General features: G+C 42.3%; 1 pseudogene; it reads right to left on the bottom strand.

The window, feature by feature from the left end:
- Positions 1-6,805: 6,805 nt before the first annotated feature.
- On the bottom strand, positions 6,806-7,633 carry LOC147465428 (uncharacterized; annotated as a pseudogene).
- Between the last annotated feature and the right edge of the window lie 12,411 nt (positions 7,634-20,044).

Here is a 20,044-nt window from a genome sequence, read left to right as displayed (position 1 = left end):
AGATGTGTTTAAGATGTTTGCTGCTGAGGATAGATTGGATGGGGACAATTATCCTATGTGGGCTTAGATGATGCAACATGTTCTTGTTTCAAAGGGCGTCTAGAATATTGTGGACGACATTGATGTACGTCCTGGTTCTGAGGATGTGGCAGGACTTGCTGCAAGGATTGCTGCTATTAGAGTTGTTTTGCCTAAGACAGAACAAGCTCGTTGGGATGTAAAGGATGCGCGGGCTCATGCGTTGATTGCGTTGTCTGTGAAGCGTACCATTACTCCTCACATTCGTTCAGCGAAATCTGCAAAACAGGCTTGGGATATTCTAGCAGGTCTTTATGCAAGCCGCAATGAGGCTAAAATTGCTTTACTGCGTAAAGAGCTGGAATCGAAGATTATGCATGAGGAAGATGATATGGACACTTTCCTTGCTGGTGTCAAGGATATCAATGAGCAACTTATTTCTGCAGGTGAAGTCATTTCAGACAGCTCCCTTGTGCAGACTATCCTTGATGCCTTAACTGATTCTTACCAGACTTTTGCTAGTACTTGGAGACTTATGACCCAAGGAAATCCTGAAGTTGTCAAGTTTGATGCATTATGCACATTGTCATTGCAAGAGTTGCTTTCCAAAAAAAAAAAGGACTAGACAGCGTGCAGTTGAACAAGCTTTTATTGCTTCTCAAAGAAAGGGTGGTAACAGCAATGCAGCCACTTCTTATGGTTGTGCTGCGAGTGGCAAAACTTTTGTTCCCAATGCTTCTGCTGGCAGCACTTCGTCTGGCAATTCTGGTGATAAGGGCAAAAAGAAGATGCGTTGCCATTATTGTAAAGCTAATGATCACTTGATCAAGGAGTGTCCTAAGTTGAAGGCCAAAGAGGCTAAGAAGAAAGAGGGTGGTTCCACTACAAATGCAGCCATTGTTGAGTCTTCTGTGAAAGGAGACTACGATGCTAATGTTGATGCAGAATGGGCTTTTAGTGCGGAGTGCACTTACAATCCTGTTGTCCACGATGCATGCATGTCAATTGCTGCAGATTCACATGTGTGGTATTTCGACAGTGGTGCTACAAAGCACATTACCTCACATCGTGAATTGGTCACCTCTCTCGAGTCTGTCCCTCATGGGAATTCAGTCACTTGTGCTAACAATGTCTCTTATCCTGTTCAAGGAGTTGGAAAGATTGTGCTTATTGCTACAAATGGAAGTTACTTCACACTTGTTAATGCACTTTATGTACCTAGGATCAATAAGAATCTTTTGTTTGTATCTGCAATTGCTAGACTTGGACTTGTAGTCAAATTTGTGGATGACAAATGTACAGTTCATGATCTCAGTTTTGGTGATGAAATTGTTGCATCTGGCCTTTTGTGTTGTGGACTGTATAAGCTCACTTTGTATGACAAGTGTGGACAAAATGTTGCAAATGCAATTGCAAATTCAAGGGCTGTTTCAGATGCAAATTTGTGGCATGCACGTTTTGGCATTTGAATTTTGCCAATTTGCTGCGTTTGCAAAAATCTAATATGGTTGCTTATTTGCCGCCTCTTGAAGCACCTGTCAAACATGTTTGTGAAGGCTGTATTTTGGGTAAAATGCAACGTTCTAAGTTTCCAAAGGATGGTTCAGTTAGGGCCACTCAGTTAGGGCCACATGTAGGTTACAGCTTATGCATAGTGATGTTTGTGGGCCCATGCAAACTCTATCCTTGGGCAATTACCAGTACTTCGTGACTTTGTTTGATGATTACTCCAGGCATGCATGGTTTCCGCTTAAAGCGAAATCAGAAGTTTTCAAGTGCTTCAAACAATTTCTGGCTATGGCTAAAAATGTATCGAAATGTACTAATGGGCGAGGGGAAGAGTATATGTCTCATAAATTTAATGCATTTCTGGCTAGTTGTGGGATAAAACACCAATGTACAGTGCCTTATACGCCTCAGCAAAACGGTGTAGCTGAGAGGAAAAACAGGTCACTTACAAAAATGGCACGATGGAGGTCAAAAGTCAAGCTCTGCCGCATTCTTTTTGGCTTGAGGCCACCATGTGTGCCACTTATGTACTTAACAGGTGTCCTACGAAAGCTTTGTAGTCTATTACTCCATATGAAGCATGGCATGATAGAAAGCCTTCTATTGAGCACATTCGTGTTTTTGGCTGTTTGGCATATGCTTTGGTGCCACAAACACAACGTAGAAAATTGGATGATAAGGCTGTCAAATGTATTTTTGTTGGTTATAGTGCTGAAAGCAAAGGTTACAGGTTGTATCAACTGCAAACAAAGCATATTCTGGTTTCACGGGATGTAGTGTTTGTGGAAGATTCTGTTCAGCCCTTGCTGTCATGTACTAGAGACAGTAATGTAAGCTCACAAGACATTTATGACACTTTGTTGCCTCTTTTTAGTGGTGGAAGTTCGAATGTAAATTCCAATGAGGCAAATGTACAACCTATGAGGCAAATGTAAATTCCAATGAGGCAAATGTACAACCTATGGGGGTTTCCAAAAATGTTACTGATCAGCCTATTACTGATGCAGATGTACATGATGTACTTGATGAGGAAAGGACTGAAAATGAGCAGGCTAGAGGTATGCCAAAATGGCTGGTGCATACATTGCGTGTCAGTAAATTGGATGCACCTTTGTCTAGTCATACTCGTTCAAGGTCTCGCCATGCATCTTATGCATCAGATTGTTATGTTGTGGCTGTGTCTAGCTTACATGATATTGAGGAACCTCTCTCTTTTGATGAAGCACAAAATTAAAAAATTGGATGCTTGCCATGCAATCAGAATATGATGCACTTTTAAAAAATGACACATGGACTTTATGTGATTTGCCTCCTGGCAAAAAGGCCATTGGTACAAAGTGGGTTTACAAGTTGAAACGCAAGCCGGATGGTGAGGTTGATTGCCATAAGGTTCGACTTGTTGCAAAAGGCTATGCGCAGCAAAAAGGCATAGATTATGAAGAAACTTTTGCTTTTACTTGTCGTATGAATACTGTTCGTTTTCTATGTGCATTGGCAGCCCATTTTGGTTGGGATGTACATTAATCAGACATTGTTACTGCTTTCTTGAATGGTGACATATTTGAGGAAGTTTATGTAACGCAGCCTCATGGTTTTGTCAAGAAAGGACAAGAGGACAAAGTGTGCAGATGTAAGAAGGCTTTGTATGGGTTGAAGCAATCTCCTCGTGCTTGGTATGAGAAAGCTCACACTCATTTGGTCAAATGAGGATTTTGTAACAATCCAACAAAAAGCACCTTGTATGTAAAGCGTGAGGGTGATGTACTTCTCATTGTGGTTCTTTATGTAGATGATTTGCTGATCACTGGACCAAATGAGAGACATATTGTTGAATTTAAGGTGATTTGAATGCTACTTTCAAGATGAAATATTTGGGGTTGTTGCATCATTCATTGGGTACACAGTTTAAGCAGTGTGATGGTGGTATTGCCTTGTGTCAGAAAAGTTACATAGAGACATTGCTATGTAAGTTTGGACTTGAGGATTGTAAACCTATTGCCACTTCCATGGAAACATGTTTGAAATTGAGTCTTCATGATGTTGGTGATCCTGCAGATGTCACTCTTTACCAAACTGTTGTTGGATGGCTCATTTATGTATGCAACACGAGGCCGGATATTTAGTTTGCAGTCTCACATGTCAGCATATTTATGCATAGCCCAGGGTCTAAGCATTGGCAAGCTGTCAAGAGGATTTTTGCTACCTTAGTAGCAGTTTACATCCTGGCTTGTTTTATCCCAAGGAGGGATCATTGCTGCCATACTTACATGCTTTTTCGGACTCAGATTGGGCTTGTTGTTTTGACATGCGAGTGTCCACAATTGGTTTTTGTTTCATGCTTGGCAATTCATGTATATCATGGTTGAGCAAGAAGCAACCTGATGTGGCCACTTCAAGTTGTGAGGCTGAGTACAGAGCAGTCTTCATAGCTACGGTTGAGTGTGTATGGCTCAGACGTTGATTTGGGTGTTGGGCAGGACACTGCCAACGCTATCTACATTGACAGTCAGAGCGCATTGGCAGTTGCGAGGAACTCAGTTTTTCATGCTCACACAAAGCACATTGAGGTGCATTGCCACTATGTCAAGGAGAGGCTCTCAACACGAGAGATCAGCTTGGCTTATGTGTCAACACATGACAACCTTGCAGATATTTTCACAAAGGCATCGTCTCGTGAGAAGTGAGAAGCTTTCTGCAAAGCTTTGGGCTTACTCCCCTTTGTGGACTGATCATGTCCTCAGGGCATGGCACTTCCCTTGACTTATGTGCCTTCTCTCGTTCACCGCATCACTCCAGGACGGATTTGTTACCATATACATGTGGTAGTGATGTGTGTGAACACATTAGGACCATCGGGGCATTTTTCCCCTCTTTAGGAGGTTTTTTCCCCCATGCATTGTATATACGTCCATCACTCTATGGCTATCTATCTTTCCATTGCACACTAAGTAACATACTCTCAGTTGTGTGCCTTGAGCTTCCTTCATCTTCTCCAACCTGTGTGCGTTTCTCTGCAACCCTAATTCCAATAGGATCGATCCTTGCTGGCTATCACGCCTCTAAACCCCCCTCTTCTCTCTAGTATGCACTTTTGCTACACAAGAATATGTTAGGAGATATGACGTAGCTAAGTAGATAATTAAGTAGATTACTTAATGGGAGAGAAGATTTTCACACACAAGAGATTATAGAGTAGAGAGAGAGAGAGTACACACGACACACATGGTTCACCTAATGTGGGCTACGTCCACGGGCAAGCAGCCACTCAATGGCTTTAGTGCTTCAAAACAAGAAGTAGATTACAAAGGGATTATACCCTTTTGGAGCTCCCGCCTTGTTTCACTCTCACCACCTCACATCAACTTCACAATGTACCACAATGTGTGTAGAAGAGGCCTCCTTTTATAGGCCAAAAGGGCTGCCCTCTCTCATGAGAGGTAGCCATGTGTAGCCGCCCTTGTGTAGACAAGTCCAAATCGGACCCTCCAATCCACCCATGTGTGGCCGCCCTTGAGAAGACGAGTCCTCCTTTGAAATCGGCCACCGACCAACCGACCGGTCACTTTCCAGCCACCCTCCGACCTTGAAAATCTGGGTTTCTGGCGAGTGATTTTAGTTTTCGGTGAGTGATTTTTCTTCACGCACAATGGCTTCTCCTCATACCGAGGGCCTTACAAATGTGCGTTTTCAATACATAAAATTACAAGGGGTAAATCAGGCTCCATACTAACATAATACGTACTTGGCATCGTTCCTCGCTTGTGTCGTGCTATTCTCATTGCATTCTTTATGGTAGATGCCTACTTTGCACCGCTTTTTTTTATGTCCCTTCAGGCTCAAAATTGTGCAGCAGATCATGCACAAATTTTTGCCTAAATTGGCTCCTTTACGCTACTCAAGGGGGAAATGAAATAACCAATCTACCACACTTGAGAGAGAGAGAGAGAGAGAGAGAGAGAGAGAGAGAGAGAGAGAGAGAGAGAGAGAGAGAGAGAGAGAGAGAGAGAGAGAGAGAGAGAGAGAGAGAGAGAGAGAGTCTGGTTCTGCTTTTGGTGGCCTGGTGAAGCCATTGGTGAGTCTGGCCACTAGTCGCTTGGCTGGCCACTCACCGTCCCGAGAGTGATCTGGCTAGTGAGTGACGCACCAAAAGTTGAAGACTCAACTGAAATAGGGAAACCATAGTGAAACATGAGAGGAAAATTACAACCTGGTATGTACAATGGCCTCAAAAAAGGTGGTGAGTTAGTGGGAGAAAGAGGCAGATGGATCTGGGGTTCGATGCGACATGGGGTATGGCAAAAAAGGGTAGGGAGAAGGGAAGTGCAGAGGTGAGTGTGGGTACTGCACATGATAGCCTGGTGGTGGGGACGAGTAGTAGGAGGGTGTGGAGGATGTTGTGGGAGATCCATGTGGAGGGTAAAATGGGGGTGTGGCTAGGCCCATGTATGGAAATGGTTAAGGTGTAAAGTGGGCCTATAATGGGTGGAATTGTAAAGTAGAAGCTGCCAAGGCTACAGTATGGTTGGGTGGTAGAGAGGTAGGTATTGGACCTATAGGAGTGGATGGTAGTGTAGAGATGGAGGAAGATGATGACTGAAGAAGATAAGGTACTCGAGCCGGTGATAGAGGGGAAGTGAGGCCGCCTACCATTGACCCCACGAGACTAACATGTGCTACTATTGCACTAACATGTGCTACGAGTGTAGCCGATGGAGCCTGCATCCTCGAGCGATAGGGATGTAGGCGAGAGCAAATGTCCAAGCTCTGACAAGCTCTCCGTCCGAGTATCCGCTAGTGGTGACATGTGAGCGAAAGAAACTGGTGCAGCAGATGGAGATGGTGCAGGTAGTAAAGAGAGTGAGTGTGCATGGGGGATAGTGGGAGAAGAAGTGAGTGTGTCGGGTGGAAGTGTGGTGTCTGTGATAGTGGTGTGAGAAGTGGGGAGTAGGTGTGTGGTAGGGGCAGGAAGTGTGGTGCTCAAAGAAGGTAAAGTGTACTGCCAAGCCGTAGGTGGAGAAGATGGGGGCGAGTAAGATGGTGAAGGTGGTTGGGTCAATAACAGCCCATGGTTGGGTGCTAAGAGATGGCGTATCTGAGATGGAAGTCAAGATCGAATCACCGGTGGAGCCAAAGAAACCTCTATCTCCAAGGATGTCATCCAGGTGAGCGCCATGGAGGTAGCCAAGGTGTGCTCTACCCTAGTCGCTCAATGAAGCAGATTGCTATAGCGCTCAGCTAGGCGATGAAGATCCTCCTGTAAAGAAGCCACTCAAGTGTCCTAAGCAACGATGGTAGAAGCTTGGCGATTCACGATCCGACGAAGGTCGAGGTTCTCTATCCCCAATCTCTCTATCTTGAAGTTTGAGAATAGTAGATTTGTTGTAAGTGTGTGTAGAGACAAGAATGTGTCTATGTGCTCTCGAACCTGCATGGTGATAGCGTGAGAGTTTGAGAGCACTTGACCTGAGTCAAGGTGGGTTGTCAGGGTAGTAGGATGAGAGGCCGAGGTGGAGAAATCAATTGTGAATGGTAGGGTGGTAGGAGGTGTCTAAAGTGGTGTGTCATGAGTTAGCTCTATGGGGAGTGTAGGGTAACAATCTATAGTGGTGAAGATGGATGCCAGTGATCGTGGAGTGCGTGAAATATAATGAGAGATGCCATGTGGAGAGGTAGCCGGTGTATTGCTGGAGAGTGGTGCAGATGAGTGAGCCGACGAGGTGTCGTAACAGAGGTCAATGTGAGTGGGTGATGGAGGTTCCTATGCAGAGGAAGATGGACGTGCGGTGTGAGTAGTGGATGGTGTAAGTGAAAGAGAAGCTATGTATTGTAACTATGAGAAGGGGAGGACTCCGAGAGAAGGCAACGAATCTCAAAGAACCTTTGCCCGAAGTCGTGTAGTTGGTGTGAGATGGGGCGGAGAAGCGTCTTTCCGTTTGCCCTGTTGGGGGCAACAGGAAAAGCTGATGTTTATGCAAGAGGTGTCGAAGTTGATGTTGATTTTGTAGTTAGAAGGGAAGATGCATGTGCAATGAGCCTAGACCTAGGTGCACACCCACGTTGTTCTATGTACCAAAGTAGTAAGGGTGTGGAGTAGCAACGAAGACATTGGTGATTGTTTATTTGATGTCTATAGTGCTTTGCACTTTCGCGCAAGTGATCTAAAATGAGCTTATGAAAGGGAAAAGGAGTACGAGTGACTAGACAACAAAATGCATCACAAATGGTGTAATGGAAATGGCCTATGAACTCTGAGAGTAGCGGAATTAGGAAAAGTAGAGAAAGCACTTCTGTGAGATTAATTTCAGACCATAGAGGGTGAACTTAATTGAAGGTAGAAACATAAACATAGTACTTAGTTAACTTGGCATGAACAATACTTTTGCAAGAGAGAGAGTTTAGAGAACATGACAATAATTGAGGACTGGATTTACGCGGACCCGGTCCCCCCTCCAATAGGCATTTGTATTATAGATTCTCCCATCAAGAGAGACTTGGTACAATACAATCTTTGTGACCTAGGTGATGCAATGAAGATGGAAAACTTCATGCATCACGAGCATAACATAAACTTTGCAAAAAGCATTAACTATCCCAAGCCTCAGTCCCAAGGCCTCAAATACCTTCGAATGTGGAGGGAGCTAGCGGGGAATGAGGGTAGGGAGAGAAAGAAGAAATATTCCATAAGAGAAAGAAGTAGTTCCTCACTTATCTTCACTCTTCTTGCTAGCATACATAATAGCATATTAATGAAGATGGAGAAGATGGCAAGCTTAAGCATTGAAGCATGGATCTTGGTTGGATTTGCATTTCATAGCCAAGAGTGTTGGTGTAGCTCTCTCAACTTCTCTACTAGCTTGGAGAAGGAGATGGAGCTCTTTCACTTTACACTTCACACAATGAGAGTGCGTGTGGGAGAGTATACCCCCCAAGAAACCCCCCTTCTTGCTTTGGTCGACACCCCCCCTCCCCCTTGTAGCTCATGCTTGAAGCTCATTAGACCCTGCAAGCTTGGCCAATCACATGTAGGATGCATAATAAGCAGCAAGGGTAGTCTTGGGACACCCTTTACCCTTCGAGAGAGAGGGCTTGACAAATGAAAAAAACAATTAATTAAATTAACTAATTTATCATTGGACCCCTTGGGAGGCCAACCAATATGCTTTAGGCACACCATGAGGGCAACATGGGTAGGGTCTTGACATGTGTCCTTGCTACCTCTTGAGGCGGCTTGGGCTTTCCTTGTGTGTGAGTGTGTGTGTTCTCTCTCATCCCTCTAGCTTTAGGGCTCGTCCCCTCTTGAGTAGGGATTGGATTTGACTTTACTATTGGCCCCATGTTGAGATAGATATGTAAGCACATGTCTATATTCTAACCCTTGTTCTCGTTTATTCTCCCACATTAAATGATCAATGATACATGAGAAAATAATTTGAGTTAGTTAGATATTAGATTTTATGACATTACCTCTCTCTTGAAATCATAGCCATCCTCGATTATGAAGTAGAAGAGATAAAGACTTAGTCATTAGTCAATCTTTTTTAGCGGGTAGAGAATCCCTTTTTACCCTACGACATCTTTCCAAGATGGATGACTAATCCATTTGGTGCTTGGGAGACATAGCTTTCGCAAGCATGTCTACTCTTTAGTCCATTTCATTCTCCCAAAGTAGAGTGACAAATTCTACTTGGTGTTTGATAGACGTCGTCATCACAAACATGATTCTAAGCATGCATACTATTAAAATTTGTGCACAATAAAAAAGAGAACTAGTTTTATAAGACAAAAAGAGAACTAGTTTTATAAGACAAAAAGAGAACTAGTTTTATAAGACAAAAACATTGGTCAATCAAAAGAAATTTATACGTTTGCTTACTCTAATGTAGCATTGTAAGCATTGATAAGGTTCATACTATCCTTAAGTTGTATGCCGTGCATCCATCTAGCATCTTCAAAAGGATAATTTTTGAACTTAATAAGATACCATCCGATAATCTTACCATGTCGTAGTACCTTGTCTTCATGCTAAAGGATAGCTTCGGGTTGTAGCCTCTTCTTGGTCTTCGATTTCGGGAGGGTCTTTAATAATTGGTTCACTTGGTGGCTCTCCTTTGTAGGGCTTAAGTAGGCTCATATGAAAAGCACTTTGTATGAGCCAATAGTTGGGCAACTTGAGTTGATAAGCCATCTCATTGATTGGCTTCAAGATTTAAAAAGGACCATAGTATCTTTTTGCTAGTTTAGCATAATACTTTTGATGGCCTGTAGGATTCTTGCTTGTCGTTTGCCTCAATCAAGCATTGGGAAACTTAAGTAAGACCCAATCATTTTCTTTGAATGTTAAGGCCTTTCTGTGCTTATCAACAACAACTTTTTGCCTTTGTTGAGAGATGGATATAGCCTCCTTTATCTTTTGAAAAGATTCTTGTAGGTCACGGCTATACTCATCAGCAACGAAGATCTTCCCATGTACTTTAAGTAGCAAGGGACTTTTAGGTCTTCCCTCAATGATTTCAAAAGGTGCTTTTCTTGTAGAAGTATGTACAATATTATTGTATGCATACTCTACAAGAGGTAAGTACTTTTGCCATTGTGAGCGTTGATTTACTTCTGTAACATAAGTCTTTAGAAAATTGAGTATGGTAAGATTGGCTATCTCAGTTTGGCCATCCGTTTGTGGGTGATAGGCCGAAGAGAAATTCAATCTTGTACCTAGATTTTCAAAGAGACCTTTCCAGAAATTAGTGGTCATTCTAGGATCTCTATCTGACACGATGCATGTTGGCAATATTCCATGGTGTTTGAAAATCTGAGATATGAAGAGAGTTGCCATTTGGTGTGCCTTAATAGTCTTTTTGAGAGGCATAAAGTGTGCTTGCTTGCTAAACCTATCGACTATTGTCCATATTCTTATATTCCCATGGATAGACTTGGGTAATCCAAAGATCAAATCCATGGATATACTCTCCCATGGTGAATTTGGGATAGGCAATGGCTAGAGTATTCCAGGTTGCTTCCCTCTATCATACTTGGTCTTTTGGCATATCACACATTTTGAAACATACTCTTGTATGTCCACTTTCATGGTAGACCAATAGAAATATGTTTCTACTCCTCGAAGAGTAGATTGCATGCCTCTATGCCCCGCATAGGGAGGAGCATGGGATTCATACATGACTTTCTCACAAAGGGAGTGGGTAACAAATAGCCTATTGCCATGGAGAAGATAACCATCGTGCAAGGTGAATGGTTCCTCTTTCTTCCCCAAAGCAAGGGTGAGTAGCATACTCATCTATCATAGAAGATAGATCATTGTGAGTTGCTATAGACACCGCATTAACTTTTGGTCGTCGTGAAAGTGCATCAGTCACTTGATTGTGCTTCCAACAATGTGAGCAATATAAAAATAAAATTCAAAAGAAAATTTTCCCACCTTATTTGTTTGTTGGAAAGCTTGGTTTGATTCATGAAGTGCTTGAGACTTTGGTGGTCTGCTCGTAAAATGAATGGAGTCTCTAATAAATAGTGCTTCCATGTGTCTAGGACATATAGAACAACTAAAAGCTCTTTCTCATAAATGCCCAAGACTCGTTTATCTGTATTGAGCCTTCGGCTCTCATATGCTATGGCATGCCTTCTTAAAGCAAGACTGCTCCAAGGCAATCACCACAAGCACCACATTGGACCTCAAATGGCTTTGAGAGATCCGGAAGCATGAGGGCTGGTTGGGAGGTAAGCTTCTCTTTGAGCTTGCCAAAATCATTTTGCTCCTTAGCAGTCCATGAATACTTAACATTCTTCTTTTTAAGTCATGTAATGGTCCTATTATTTGGAGAAAATTTTGCTATGAAGCGTCTATAGTATGCACACATACCAATAAAGCTTCTTAGCTCATGTAGACTCCTTGGATTAGGCCATGCTTTCATTACCTCTAACTTCAATGGATCCATACGGATACCATCTTGAGAGATAATATGACCTACGTATTGAATCTCTTGAAGGAAAAATTCACTTTTCTTTTGGTTGAGAAAAAGCTTGTTCTCCCTCAATGCTTGGAAAATCACTTGGAGATGTTTCTTGTGTTCCTCCAAGGACTTGGAGTAGATGATGATATCATCAAAGAACACTCCGTCAACTTGCATTAGGGTCTAAATATTTTCTCCATCAAACGATTGAATGTGGCTGGTGCATTGGTCAAGCCAAAAAGCATGGCTAGATATTCATAAAGACCAAATGTTGTACAAAACGCTGTCGTGCTGTGACACGTACATAGTGGGAACGCATGCTACAAGATATATCTTGTAACTTTTTAGATACATAATTATCTTTCCTATAATGTACATATGCATATTTAAGTATAATAATAAGCCTTCTATCTCATCCTATTATTTTTCTCAAGGGTAACCTATCATTACTTTACCATCAGAAAATACTATGGGAAAAGCTCAATAGCTCCGCCTCTTTAACTTGGGGCAAAAAGCATTGATTCTTTATTTCTACTATCTCATTATCATCTCACACCCTAGCTAGATCCTATATCTAGGGTAAACTCCAATATATATATATTCTATGTATTTTTTATACTTTTCTTATATTTCTTTTTAAATAGCTACTAGGAGGGAATCAAATCCTAGTGGGACACTAGGTGGCATGATTTCAAAGATACACTTATTTTAATGCATTATTGCAAGCATGATTACAAAACTTTGTCAAGGAGCAATGTCATGCTTTCATATGGCATGAGGTGTCCTTTGGAATTAAATGAAAGTCTAGGCTAAGGGGACCACGGGAAGACTTTTGCTGCCAGAAATGGACCCTATTTTGAAGAATTTTTTACACAAGGTTTCAATCCGAATTGGAAAATGATTTTAAACTGAAAACGATAGCTAATGAGCTGAAGTTTCTGCCCATATTTTTACTTTTTTATTTGGAGCCATGGTTGAGGAGATATGATCAAAATACTGGACCCTAGTCTGCCCACATCATGCAGGGACAGCTCATTTCCAACTTTTCCAATTCCTATTCACACTCGCTCCTCTCTTCTTGTGTAAACCCTTGGGGGTTCCCTTCACCTATAAAAGGAGACCTCTTCTTCCTTAAAAAAAAAAAACTCTAGCATTCAAGCCATTGATGAGAGGAATTCTTGAGGGAGTGAGTAGTAATGCCTAATTGTACTTAGCCATTAACATAAGTCCAAGCCTACACTTTCTCCTAGAGGAAGACTAGCCATTCTTGCAACAAGCTAACCTTGGAAGATCAACTCTAATCAAAGAAGGTCTTGCACTTGGTGTATCAATCAAAGTGGAATTATCCACTCTTCTTCTCTCTCCATCAATAATGGTGCCGAAGGGTTTGTCAAGTAAGATGTGTTCTACATTGATGTTTTCTTGATTTCTTGTTGTTTTCTTTTTCATCTCTAATCCAACATATATATATGTATCTAATCTCATCTCCTTAAGCAAACCTATCTCTCTCATTCTTAGTAATTCATCCTCTCTGCAAATTCTAGGTTCTCTGTTCTACAGGTACATCTCTCCCTGTAGTATCCTTATTGCCTACGGGCAAGAATAGGGCTTGGGAGGGAAACTTCTCATCTCTTCACTTCTCTCATATCTATATTTCTCACATACTATCCTAGATGAATAACCCACATGATGATCATTTCTATCGCTTTCACTCTGTACGATCTATTAGAATTAACATATGGATTAGCCGAAAAATACACTTTCAACAACGTATAGTGTTTCTCTTTGGCCCAGAAAGGCTTAATGAAATACTTCTATCACCGGATCCCATCATACTACCTCTCATAGACTATAACTTTTCTTTTGACGTAAGCGTAGTTATCTTGCTATGAACCAAGAGGATTTGTACACACAATTAATCCCAATCACTAGACAAAATATATATATTATGGTAAGCACAAAACTACAATTCCAAAGAACAATTCGTAGCCTATTTGGTCAGTCAAGATTGAATGCCATTAATTCATCTATTAACCTTTTCATATTACCCATAATACGATATGACCATAGCCTTGATGTTTTCATTTTCGTATTGTTTTGACATTCTCTTTTGTGTTCTTTCTTTGTGTGTGTGAGTGCAAGAGAGAAAGAGTGAGTCTTCTTTGATTGCACTTCTTTCCAAACCCTAGTCTTCATGGCATCTATGGTTTAACTCTGATAGCGGAAAAAAGAGCAGTGCAATCGCGTGGCCTCTGTACTTGTGCACACTCCACAAGCCACGCCTCATGCAAACAAGCAAAGAACAAAACAAAGGGGGCACCACCCTAAATTAAGAGGTTTAGGGACCTCACACATAGTGCACATAGGCAAGTGAGACTTCTGGCATTATGATGGCATCAAAACATATGGCAAAACACATAGAAACGAAGCTTAGGAACCTTATATAGCATATATATACACAAGACATCAGCTTAACAATACAACGGCATCTGATCATACATAACAAGGATATAGAGAAGCAAGCCAAGGATGGCATAATCCCTTGTCAAAAACAATCAACCCAGCAAGTAGGTATGATCCTACTAGCAACACATCAATACCTTAGAGAATGATGGCGAGGATGGTGGCCATGCAGCATGAGAGAAGACTCCTTATTTAGGTTTTAGGGCTAGTAATGTAGCATACTAGAGGGAGAGAGAGAGAGAGAGGGAGAGAGAGTAGAGCTCCATCCATAGCTCCTCGTTGTGAGCAATGTCGTCATAGCTTCGTTGCTTGGTGAAGTGGGTGAAGTGTTGGTTTTGAGTGAGAGAAGGCCTCCTTATATAGGTTTCTGAGAGGGTTTAGGATTAGGGATAAACATGCTTAAATCCGCTGATTGGGGTTACTTTTTGCTTAGGGTGGTCAACAGATTGAGGTCACCTGATATGTCACCATCAAGATATTCTCTAGAGTGATGTGAGAGGGGAGGGTAAATGCTGATTTTTCTGATTGTGACACATGGGGATAAGGCCTTGACCAGCATTTAAGAGCAGGTAAGGTGGCTGTTGAAACTAGAGGTTGTGCACATGTCAGGGGGGGACCTGCGGGGGGAAGGTGGCAGCTGGGTCCTCCTGAATATCAAATTCTCAAAAAATCCTCAACCATGGCTTCTTTTGACATGTGTTCTTTGAAAAAATCAGCATGTCTCTTTTCAACTCAAAAGTCTTTATCCCTGTTGACTCACCTTTACCATAAGTTTTTCCCCTTTTCTCCTCCTGTAACTGCATTGTTGATGCCCAATCACTGCTTCTAGTAACAGTGAATTGTTACCTACCAAATACTTATGGTGCAGTAAAAAATATTTACCATGGGTAAAAAAAGTTACTGTAGGTAAAAAGTGATTTGTATTTACCATGTAGGTGAAAAATATTTACTGTCGGTAAAAAATATTTACTGTCGGTAAAAAGTAAAAACGGAGTATGCTGTGCTGTGAGTCCACACGAACATCCTCGTGTAAATTTCACTAGAAATTCACACCTAGAATGGGCTATTCTGTAAGATATAGGTTGTAGGCATGCATAAGAGCTCGTTCCCACGTATCTTCTGTCCATGGCACTTTTTACTCTTTGGTGCTTGTGAAGTAGATTTTTCTTCTCTTTCGAGATCCCTTGGACTAGAGTATCCTCATCTCCCCAACAACTGACTGTGCCTTTATTGCATCTTCAGAAGGGGTCCTAAAAACCATGCATCATATAGCCCTCCCCCTTAAGCTAGAGGTATTTGATGCCTCTAGCTGTAGGTTGTGCTACAATAGGGTTCTCTTGAATACTTATCCACCTGGTACCAATTGAATTTGCCATGTTACTGCTTTCTTGGCTAATGCACCCTGTTTAGTCCTTTCGGATGAATAATTGTATCCATCCATGACTAACAACTGGTCTCCTAGACCCTTGAAAGCCATACCCCATCCATTGTCAATATCCGCTTTCACTGGTAGCATTCTCTTTTTTTTTTTTTTTCTTCTCTTTTTTTCCTTTTTTTTTGTCTTCTCTTTTTTGTTTTTTTGTTTTTTTTTTGAAACGACTATGTACATGATTGTTACCTTAGTTGGAGCTCGAATATGATGAGCTCTCCTCTGAACCATCCTTAGCATTGATTTCACCAGCATATGGCTGTGAAAGACGACATTGGTAGGCCTTCAATCGCCAACCACTTACCGGGGTCTGATGTACCTTACCATCTAGGTCACCTAGTTGGTAACTACCATTTGAGAACCTCTGTATCACTACAAAAGGGCCTTCCCACTTAAGCAAGAACTTACCATCCTTCCTGCGATCAAAGCGATTGTCGTATCTGAGCACTAAAGAACCGACATTGATACCTTTCTTGACAAGGTTGCGATTGAACTTCTTTCGTTTCTTCTCTGCCTGGACTGCATAAAATAGTACTTCACTGCTGACTCTCGATCTAGCCCTAACCTCTCCAAATCGATGATTCTTCCTTCCACCTGCTTCTCTTGACTATCCTCTTGATGTGCTTTTAGAACTCGGAGGCTCACTAGCTCCACTTCTATAGGCAATAGTGCCTCTTGCCCGTAAACCAAGTGAAAAGGTGTATACCCCAAGGATGTTTTAAAGGATGTTCTATAGGCCCAAAGTGCTGCATCTAGGTGTTTGTCCCATGCCTTAGGATGTAAATGCACTTGCTTAGTGATGATTTTACATATAAGACCATTTACCTTTTCCACAAGACCATTGCACTGAGGGTAGTATGGTGTAGAGTGCCTGTGCTTGATTTTTAACTTGCTCATCAATTGCCCGACTAAATCAGCTCGAAATCCCGGTCGCCTATCCGAGAGAATCTCCAAAGGTGTGCCAAAACGGCAACAAAGGCATTCAAAAATGAAATCACTCACGTCCTTGGCTGTGATGCGCTTTGTGGGACGAGCTTCTGCCCATCTGGTCATGTACTCCACCCCCATAATGATGTATTCCTTCCCTGATTGAGTGCAAGGTAGTGACCCTATTGCATCTATCCCCAATTTTTCAAATGGCCCATAGGTTTTGATTGGATGCTGATTTTCATGGGTAAGACGCCTTGGTCCAGCTTTTTGGCAAACCTCACATGTGCGGCACCAATGTTGTACATCTCGATGGAGGCTTGGCCACATGAACCGTGCTTGTAAAATCTTTCTGCTAGTAATCTCTTGTGCAAAGTGGCCACCACACACACCTTCATGATAACTAAACAAAATATCCTTTATCTCTTGGGATGCAGGAACTCTCCTTAAGACATCATCTTTCCCTCTACAATACAAGTCCTCATTCACTAAGCTATAGCTGGTAGCCTTTTTTGCCAACCACCTACGTTCACTTTTACTCATACCAGAGGGTGCTTCACAATGCTCAAGAAAGTAAAGTAAATCATGCAGCTCCTCCTTTCCCTGGTATAAAGGACTTTTCACAAGGATAGCACCTACTATGAGAGTTTGTAGTTCTTCACCTGCTAAGGCATCTGCTTCTCGATTTTGATCTCTAGGTACAAAGTGCACTCGAACTTGTTTAAAACCCTTCAACAAGGCCTTTGCTTCCCTCATCTTAACAGACAATTTGTCATTTTTACAGGCCCATACACCAACCATTTGCTTAACAATCAACATGGAGTCACCAAAAACATTTAGCTTTGTGATGCCCTGAGAAAGACAACATTGCAACCCTAAAACAAGGGCATGGTACTCTGCCTCATTGTTAGAATGAACCTCTTTTAGATGAAACCCTTTTGCAAAGATCTTCTCCTTCTCTGGACCTAATATTACTATGCCTGCTGATGCCTTGTCTTTGGTCCTCTTGTAAGCCCCATCAAATACAGACTGTGTGCTCCCAGTAGAACTTCAGGCTCCGGGATAGGCGGTACCTTACTAGGTGCCTCTTTCTTGGCCTTCTCATAACACCTTTGTGTGAGGACATCTGCCAAACAAGCACGGGTGGAATCCTCTACTTGTAGTGTGTAGTCAAACTCTTGAAGCTGCACCACCCACTTTGCTATTCTTTGAGACAATTCCATGTGTTGTAGGGCATATAGAAAAACCTCCTCAGTTGTGATCACCACAAATTGTCTCGGAAGTAAGTAAGCCCAAAACTTCTCCATTGCAAACTTAAGAGCTAGCACCAATTGCTCAGTTGCGCTGAAACCCTTTTCAGCAGTTGTCATCACTCTACTAGAGAAGTAGACTAGTCTCATGAGAGATGTCTTTGGGTCTTTTTGCATCAAGACAGCTCCTAGAGCTTCTGGACCTACACTAGGATTTACATAGAATAATTCACCCCATGTGGGTTGTAGGACGACAGGAAATGAGCTCAAAATGGTTTTAACTTCTTGAAAGCACCTTTCACCCTCCTCACTCCATGTCAATGTAGTGTGTTTAGTGAGCTGCTGCAAAGGATAGATTGCCTGAGAAAGGAGATGTATGAATCGTCCCATGTAGCGAACCTTTTGAATGAAGGAGACTAGTTGCTTCACGTTTGAAGGAGTAGGTAAAGCTAACAATGTCTTTACCTTTTCAGGGTCAGCCTCAATACCATCTTGAGACACCACATGGCCTAGTAGAGTGACCTTGCTCTCACCTATGTGGCACTTGTCTTTATTCAATTGCCCACCCAATTGGGCCAGACGGGTGAAGCCTTCATCAACCTTGGACAGATGTACTTCCCTAGAGCTGTAAATGCAAAAATAATCAATGAAGACTCGTATGGACTTACAAAAGTAAGGTTGAAACACCAAGTTCATAAACCTCTGGAAAGTAGCTGGGACATTAGTTAAACCAAAAGGCATAACTCTATAAGCAAAACACCCCCAAGGTGTTATGAAGGTAGTCTTTCTTTGGTCTTCATCTGCAATTCTGATTTGGAAGTAGCCTGAGTACCCATCACACACTGTGTACCTTTCATGACCAGCCACTTCATTTAGTATTTCATCTTGAAAAGGCAAAGGAAAATGGTCCCTTTTTGTGGCTGCGTTTAGAGGCTTGTAATCCACACATACCCTCCACTTTTTATTTTTCTTTGGTGCTACCACAACTGGAGACACCCACTCAGAATCTTCCACTGGGTAGATAAATCCTGCCTTGAGTAATCTTTTTACTTCTTTTAAGAGTGCATCTTGTTGCACTAGCCCTAATCTCCTTAGCCTTTGCACCACTGGTTTGGCACCTTCCTTTAATTGGATATGGTGTTGGGTTATCGTCACTCCTTTAATGTGCTCATAATCAGTTATAAAGAGGCCAGCATGCTTCTTTAGTACCTGCAAATAGGGTTCTCTCTCTTCTTCTAGTAGGTCCTTAGCTAGCATCTCCTCTAAGCCTGTGGCTTCTTCCTTGTTTAGAGAGTCTTGACCACCTTCTCCTTCTGGGTTTCGCAGTATTATACCCATGACTTCCAAAGAGCTAGCATCCTCCTCAGATGACTCATCCTCAGATGAAGAGCAGCTGCTTGTGCTCCATTCATCCATAGAAGTCTCCATCTCTAGGTCTTGTTGTCTACCCTGCTTCATGTCATACACAATTTTTTGTTGCTTGCCACCTACCTTATGATTTGGTCGCAACTCAAGGGAACCTGTCTCCCAATCTTGCCTAGCTTTCATAGCCATAAGCCAAGGTCTTCCAAGGATTAGTGGATAGCCCTCCCCCTTAGTTGGGATCACATAAGCATCAATTGAGATTGCAACGCCAAAAGCTGAAACCTTCACTCCATTAACCTTTTCCACACAAGCCACCCTTACATTATTTGCCATCTTAGCTTGTAAGGAAGTTTGCTCGTTTACTTCCAAACCCAACCGATGCATTAATTTCTCTGTCATAACACAAATCTCGGCTCCACCATCTATGTACACATTGGAGACTCGCTGACTCTTAATCTCTGCATCAATGACTGGCACGATATCCTTCATGCCTCTTGCACTAATAGACCCAACTGACTTTGCCTTAGCCCTCCTGGTGCTGACCATCTTAGACCAGGTTCTACGCATCTTTGGGGAAAGGTGGAGGAGTTGCTGCCATGAAATATTTGGTCCTTGCTTACTCACATCTGCTACTAGGTCGTAAGGTATGGATCCTACCCCAAGTGGAAAGTCTTCTACTCCTATGTGCCTCCTTGACCTACTCTTTCTTTTCTTGTCTCCTATCACTTGGGAGGAACCCTCATTCCCTTTATCCGGCTCTGAAGCTTCCATTTCATCAGTTCTTTGTCTCCTAACTCTCTTTATTGGCATGGCAACAGCTTCCTCCATTTTTTCTTTCCCTTTATCCTTACCATTGTCAAGACTTATGACAGAGACAGCCCTGTCCTCCCCTCCCGATGGTAGTGGAGGGATGTCTACTGGTGCTTGTGGTGGTGGAGGAGGGGGTCTCAATATTTGGATTGTTGGAGCCACGTGTGCATTTTGTCCATTTAGTGGCCTAGCTCGAGGAGGAGTGACTTGCTGGCGAGGAGGCCGTCTTTGATTACCATTTCCTTGATAGCGTCGTGGATGGGGGCAATAATACATGCCGTGACCTACCTCTCCGTAGTTGTAGCAAATGT

This window comes from Adiantum capillus-veneris, chromosome 1, assembly GCF_014529385.1.
Source record: "Adiantum capillus-veneris isolate H3 chromosome 1, ASM1452938v2, whole genome shotgun sequence".
Lineage (NCBI taxonomy): Eukaryota > Viridiplantae > Streptophyta > Polypodiopsida > Polypodiales > Pteridaceae > Adiantum > Adiantum capillus-veneris.
The sequence above is the reverse complement of the archived record's forward strand: the minus strand, read 5'-3'. Positions and strand labels throughout refer to the sequence as shown.